Genomic DNA, 7,428 nt, shown 5'->3' with positions numbered 1-7,428 from the left:
ATTGGTTGCCTCCTGCATGCGCCCTGACCAGGGCCTGGGCCGGGGAGGAGCCTGCAACCCAGGTACATGCCCTTGACTGGAATCAAACCCGGGACCCTTTGGCTCTATCCACTGAGCCACACCAGCTGCGCTGTCCTTAGAATCATCTCCAATGGAAAGGTGCCAGCTCAGCTGCACTGTGCTTCCTTGAGGATGGTCTCGATATTTAGACGGAATAATCTTCCGCCTCCCCAAGCAGAACTGAGCACTCAGTGGTCCTCCACATATAATTGCAGCATTGATTTTTTTATTAGATGGGTTTCTCCTTAGGCTCCTGCGGAGACGATGTGATATTTAGTACATTGTGTAGCGACTCCTACATGAGTCCACGGGGCTGCATGGAGAAGAACCTGTGCTTCATGTCCATCAGGGCTGCTGCTAGACCAGGCCCAGCAGCCCGGCTTTCTCAGCTGCAGCTCAACCAGTTTTTAAAGTTGTAGCAGATGCCTGGCCAGAGTGGCTCAGTGGTTGATTATATTTAAAAAAACACACACACACATATTTTTTAAAATTATATTTAAAGCAATAAAATTGGAGCAGAACTGGCTACCTATTTTACTGCACAAGATCATATCTTAACATGTTTCTATGGTGAGAGGTTTCTGTTTCTGGTTTTTTTAAAATATATTTTTTATTGATGTCAGAGAGGAAGGGAGAGGAGAAAGAGATAGAAACATCCATGATGAGAGAGAATCATGGATCGGCTGCCTCCTGCACGCCCCACACTGGGGATCAAGCCTGCAACCGGGCACCTGCCCTGACTGGGATTCAAACTGTGACCTCCTGGTTCCTAGGTCGATGCTCAACCACTGAGCCACACCGGCCTGGGGGAATATTCTGATGATGGAGGGTAGCATGGGTCCTGAGTTCTGAGAAACCCTCATGGACTTTTACAAAATGCCACCAACGTTGCTAGTGGTCAAAGAACTTAGGATATTTCCACTGGAGTTTGCAAACCCCAGGAGGAGAGTGGGAAGCAGGGAGAGGGAGAGAATTACGGGCAACACGGTCTTTGAGAGTGTCTGGCGGGACCTCCTGATCGGCTCATTCTGTGTGGGACATCGGGGGACACCCCGAATGTGCTTCTCAGACAATGGACAATGGTAGCTGCCTTCGCAAGAGCCACCACAGGGACAAGCCATGGAGTCAGGCAGTCACTGCCTCAGGAGTTAGCGCCGTGTGGGACATGTCATTTTTTTCTTTTTTAAAATCCTTACCCGAGGATATGTTTCCTTCGATTTTCAGAGAGAGTGGAAGAGAGAGGGAAAGACAGAGAGAAACATCGAGGTGAGAGAAACACATCGATGGGTTGCCTCCTGCACGCGCCCGACCAAGGCCCGGGCCTGGGAGGAGCCTGCAACTGAGGTACGTGCCCTGGACCGGAATGAAACCTGGACCCTTTGGTCCACAGGCCGATGCTCTATCCACTGAGCCAAACCAGCCAGGGCTGTGGTTCTATTCTGGTGGCCCTTGAGACAGAACAGTGGGAGAGACAATGCCACACGTGCAATTACATGCAGTGTGAGATGTGCGGGTGATACCGGCCATGGTGCAAAGTATGTCCCTCCATGGCTGCCCCTGCGGGATTTTGTTCCCACCCGTTGTGAGCTCCTGGAGCCCGGGGTCTACGTCCTATGTAGCTTTATATCTGCTGTGCCGAGCACTTTCTGGAACGTCCCCCGGTCTCCACAACTGTTGAAAGGGGAAATGACAATCTTGTAGATGCTGAGAATGATGGGGGACAGTTGGGTGCCCATCCAAACCCGGAGAATGCAGGAATTTCCCCAGGTCGTCGCCTTGCTCTGTGGCTGGTTTTTATTATTCCCCTTTCCACGGATTGTACCCATATTTTATAAAGAGACGAAAAGATTGGACAATCTGTCCACGCGTTAGATCAGGGAGAAATACAGCGTGGGAGGGGCCGCCTCTAACGTTTCTCAGGTTATGAAAGGGAGGAACTGGAAACCCCAATCCAGTCTCAGGAAGCTCAGCGCCCCCTAATCCCGGCTCAGGAACCCCTATGGTGGGGCTGGAAGGTAAGTGAGAGCTATCCATACCAGGCCACTCCTGCTGGGGGGCTGGGACCCCCCTGTACCATGTAGGCAGAGTCAGCTCCAGTCTAGCTTACATAAATCTCCAGAGATCCTCTAACGTTTCCGCAACCAAAGCAAGTGTGAAACCACCTACAACGAATCGTTTCAGGCCCTGCTTCCCCCTGGGTGAGCGACATCTTCAAGGAAAATGGAGAAGACGGAACCCTAGCCGGGTTGGCTCAGTGGCTGAGCATCGACCTATGAACCAGGAGCTCACAGTTCGATTCCCCATCAGGGCACGTGCCCGGGTTGTGGGTTCGATCCCCAGTGTGGGCCATGCAGGAGGCAGCCAATCCATGATTCTCTCATCATGGATGTTTCTCTCTCTCTCCCTCTCCCTTCCTCTCTGAAATCAATAAAAATATACTTTGAAAAGAAAGAGAGGATGGGTATAAATCGTTCATTTCCTGGTGGGAATAAAGATCCAGGAGCATTGCTTCCTGGGGTTGAGGCCTGCTTGGAGGGCAGGGTTGGCGGCAGGGGCCGGGAGGGGGGACTGCGTGCCTCTCCCAGCCTCCCTCCTGACCCCCAAAGGTCTCCTGTTCCTAGCGTCTCTGAGCTCGGCCACCTACAGAACCTCATTCTAAAGTTCTACTTATTTGTGGGTTTCTCAGTGCAACCTCCCACCCCAGCCACGGTGAGCAGGGGCATTGCCTGGGAGGTCCAGAGCGCTCCCTGCCTGGTCCTCGGGGCTGGCACACAGTAGGGGCTGGCACAGTGTAGGGGCTGGCACACAGTAGGGCTGCCCTTCTGCGGTCCGGTGAACACGGTGATGCAGTTCTTCTTGGGGTCACCGGTGACCCTGCGGCGTCCAGGGCAGGTCCCCGCGCAGTGCCCGCGGCTGCCTGGGTCTCATGGGCGGCGACACCCAGAGCTTCGAGGCGCGGGGACCCGAGCGACCCGAGGGTGCGGGCGGGGTCGCGACTGCGCAGGGGCCAGTTCGGGGCCCGCTTCGGGGTTCACGTCTCCCTGCGGGAGAGGCGAAGGGGTCCGGAGGAGGACGGCGACGGCTTTCTGGGGGGCCGGTCCAGGGTGGCTGCACCCTCTCCCCGAGACCGCAGCCCGGGCCCCGGGCAGGGGCCGAGCCGCTCCGGTGCCCTCCCCTCCCGCCCGCTCCGGGGTCTGGGAACCGCGCACCAGCTGCTCCCGATGCCCCAGACCCCGCGGGACGGACTGCGCCAGCGCCCAATGGCAGGGCGGGGCCGAGGGGGCCTGCAAGCGGCGGCCAATGAGAGGCCGCGGCGCGGGCGGGGGGCGGGACTGCGGGCGGGCGGGCGGCGGCGGCGTCTGGAGTCGGGGCAGAGCCGGCGGAGCGCGAGGAGGACGCGGACGGCGGCGGCGGCGCGGGAGGAGCAGCGCGCGCGCCCTGCCCGGCTGCCCGGCCGCCCGGCCGCCCGATCGCAGGCCGACAGCTCCGGCGCCGCCTCCTGGAGGGTCCGGCCGCCTCTAGCGGAGCCCGGCGCGGGCCGAGTCCGGGCCGATGGGCAGAGCGCGGCGGCGGGCGGCCAGGCTGCGGCCCCGGTAGGTTCCGGCGGCCGCGTCGCTGAGGTGCGTGTTGGGGCGAGCGGACGGGAGCCCGCGGGTGGCGTCTGGGGCCGGGCTCGGCGAGAACTGCTCCGCGGGGAGGGGCTGCCCCTGGGCGCCTCGGGGGGCTGGCGGCGAGGCGCTTTGGGGGGGGCTTGGGCGCTGGGGTCCGGCTCGCTGGGGTCCCGCCGGTGCAAGCGGAGCCGCCGCCGCCGCTCCGATCTCCCAAAGTTGCCGATCGATCGGCTGGAAGGTTATTTCCGTCTCAGTGACCCGCGCACGAAGGGGGACCCCCTCGGGGTGCCCGGCGCCTCCTCGGTGACTGACCCCGGAGGGAAGGGGAAAGGGCGCCCGGGCGGGGTTGTTGCCGAACTTGCCGCGGCGATTCCCTCCCTGGGAGCCGGTGCCCGAGCCCCCGCTGCGCCGGCACCGCCCCCCCCCCGGAACCCCCGTTTCGCGGGACCCCGAGTGGCCGGCGACCCTCGGACTGGGCGCGACCTTCCCTGGGAGTCGGACGCCCCGCCGCCGCCCGGACGTCCAGGTTCGCGGCGCCCTCCGCGCCCGGCCCCCGGGTCGGGTCCCCACGGGCACCTCCAATGAATTTGCAACCGGGCGGCAAACCCGCGCGATCCATTTCGGTGCATCCTCCGGGAGCGGGAGCCCGGGCCCCGCGGGGAGGGACACAAGTTGTCATCGCCCCCCGGGGAGGGATTTGTCATCATTAACCGGCTCCGGTGCAATGAATCCAGCCGCCGCCGCCGCCCGGCTCCGGCTCCGGCGCGCGGGCTGCAAACCTCCCTCCAGTGCGCTGGGCGCACAGACAGCGTCGTGGCCTCCACAGGGGGTCGGGGTCAACGTGCAATGGCAGAGATTTTGGATTTTTTGCTCAGGTTTCGACTTGGTTTTGAGAAGCGTGGCCTTTTTTTATTTTTATTTTTTTTAAAAAAACAAAGAGACTTGGCGGTTCTCCTAGGTCTGCTCAGTAAGTTCCAAATGAGTCGCTCAGAGACGTCTTTCCTGCCTCTTTTGTCTGCAGCGCTCGTTGCTACATGTTAACACTAGATGGCTTTCTTATGACAGGCGTGGAGGCAACTGAGATCTCGAGTCGCCTAGTCTCTGCAATCAGGTTTTTTTTTTTTCCTTCCAGTTTTATAATTAATAATGGGGGGGGGGGCAAAAACTCCAGTAGCGTCACTTTCTAAGAACTGTGTTACTTCCCTGTGAAACCAGTATTTATGGAGATCCCCAAGAGGCGGCCTAGGATGTCGGCCTCCCCAAAGATGAATGCGAAGAGGCAGCTTGGGTCCTGCCTCTACGTCCCAGGGTTTAAGGATGTCCGTGTCAGGTTGTGTCCTCATGGGCAGAATTCGGAGTTCTCCCCCGAGATCTGTCATTCTGTTCAAACAGTTCCACTGAGGTTTGACCCCCGGATTTCAGAGTTCACTGCTGGATTCCGAGAGGTGGATGAGAATGTATTCACGGGGAGACAGGATCCCTCTTGAGTTTTGGATACCATCGGTAATGGAATTGATTCAAGCTAAAATCTCCACCAGGGATGCATTTGGGGAAGGGATGTAGTGGACGTAGGTGTGCATGATTTTATACCAAGAATTACGTGAGGAACAGCTTTCTCCCCCCCCCCCAGCTGATAATTAATATTTGGTTTTTCGCCTTTAAGCACAATCCCTTTTATGAGACGTACAATAGCCTACACTTGGCCATTTCAGCAGCTGCTTCTGTTACCTGTCATAAGTGCTTTTTTTTACCTAAAGCAAGACCACGGCAACCTGCCCAAATCTTGCCTAGGTAGGCAAACGTATTTATATAAGCAGGAGAGATATTTTGCAATTATCTTGGTAGCTGTCATTTATTGTGTGTCTCGCTCAGCTTAAAATATAACATGTTGAGTTTGTTTGTTCTAAATCAGAGCGTATTCATAAATAGCTGAAGGGGGAAGAAAAAAAAAAAAGAACTCGCTAGCAAACATCTGGGAAATGGGAAATGGAATCAGAAACAGCTTTTATCAGTACCCACATGCTACCTATAGATGGGGCGACGCCAATTCGGATAACGAGCAGCGTAAGCGTTTGGGCCTGAAAAGAAAGCAGGAGATAAATTGCAGGTATGGAGGCGAAGCTGCCCGGTTTTCTCCAGCTGGTCTAAGTGTATATTTTTATCATTTTATTTATTTTTATTTTTTTAAAAATATATTTTATTGATTTTTTACAGAGAGGAAGAGAGAGGGATAGAGAGTTAGAAGCATCGGTGAGAGAGCTATCATGAGAGAGAAACATTGATCAGCTGCCTCCTGCACACCCCCCCACTGTGGATGTGCCCACAACCAAGGTACATGCCCTTGACCGGAATCGAACCTGGGACCCTTCAGTCCACAGGCCGACACTCTATCCACTGAGCCAAACTGGTTAGGGCTAAGTGTATATTTTTAATCAGATGCTTTTTAATATATACATATATAAATTTTAGGGAGAGGGGGGAGAGAGAGAGAGAGAGAGAGAGAGAGAGAGAGAGAGAGAAACATTAATGATGAGAGGGAATCATGGATCGGCTGCCTCCTGCAGGCCCCACACTGAGAATTGAGCCCACAATCAAACCGTGACCTCCTGGTTCATAGGTCAATGCTCAATGCCTGAGCTACGCCAGCTGAGCTCAAATGCTTCTTCTGTTTTCAAATTTTAGCCTTTCTCGGAGAGCTTTCCTTTTATGGAATGTCATAGGGGGATTATCAGAGCATCTTGATTTGGCAGTTAGAGCTGTGTGATATGGGTTTGTCAGTCCTCCCACCCCCACCCCCCATCCTTCACCCCTCACCCCAGGACTACAATGGTATTTTGAAGAATTTTTGAGACCTGAGCTCAGTAAAACACCTGTCTGCCAGTGGGGGATCTTTTTACCTGAGGCGAAGGGGTAATGGGTTACTCATCTCAAAAATCTATTCTTGAAAGTGAAGAAATACCGGTGAGCTGTCCTGAAGGGCAATTGTCTGGTAATTGGAGCTGGTTTAAAAAGTGCTGAGCTGGGTCATCAAAAGTAGCTTAAAAGGGGTTGCATATTTTCTGCCTACTTTGCAAAGGCCCCTTCTGTGTTTATGGCTACCCTCCCCCCGCCATAACGGTCAGTGCAAAGTTGTGTTTTTTTGTTGTTTATTTTTAGTCTGGGAAAGACATCGAGGCTTTGAACGTAGGATTTAGGATTAAAGTCCTTTCATAGATATGCTGAATGTGAAGGAAATTCAGGCATTGTTAACTGAAAAGCAAAATGTTCCCTCCCCCTTCACCCCCCCCCCCGCCCCCATCTGTTTGAACTTGAATGAAAAAGGCCGTTCAGCCCTAAAGAATACAGGAACCATATTCCAGATTTCTACTTCTATTTAGGTACCTAATTCCTCTGCAGGTGATAGGATAGAGCACTGGGCACGAGGGACAAGGAATATCAGTTTGCCTGTTGCAAATGAGTCTGGAATGATCTCTTTAAGCACCAAAATTCGATGTTTCTTTAACACTTAAAGTAAACGTCTTAGAGTCATTTTGACTACTGATTGAGATAGGACATATTTTTCATGATGGTGTCTTTTCTTTCTTTGGCTTCTGTGGTAAGTTTGTATGTGAACATTCATGCTTGGTTTACCTTGAAGTCAATGACTCAGAAATAGCTTTTCTGTTCCAATCCGTTTACTCCTTAAGAAAAAAAAAAAAAAAAAAGACTCCTTTTAAAGGCAGGATAAGAGTGTGATAGGCATTTAAATGCTTCACAC

Source organism: Myotis nattereri, assembly GCF_964212035.1.
Source record: "Myotis nattereri genome assembly, chromosome: 20".
NCBI classification, from domain to species: Eukaryota; Metazoa; Chordata; class Mammalia; order Chiroptera; family Vespertilionidae; genus Myotis; species Myotis nattereri.
This window is presented reverse-complemented; position numbering follows the sequence as displayed.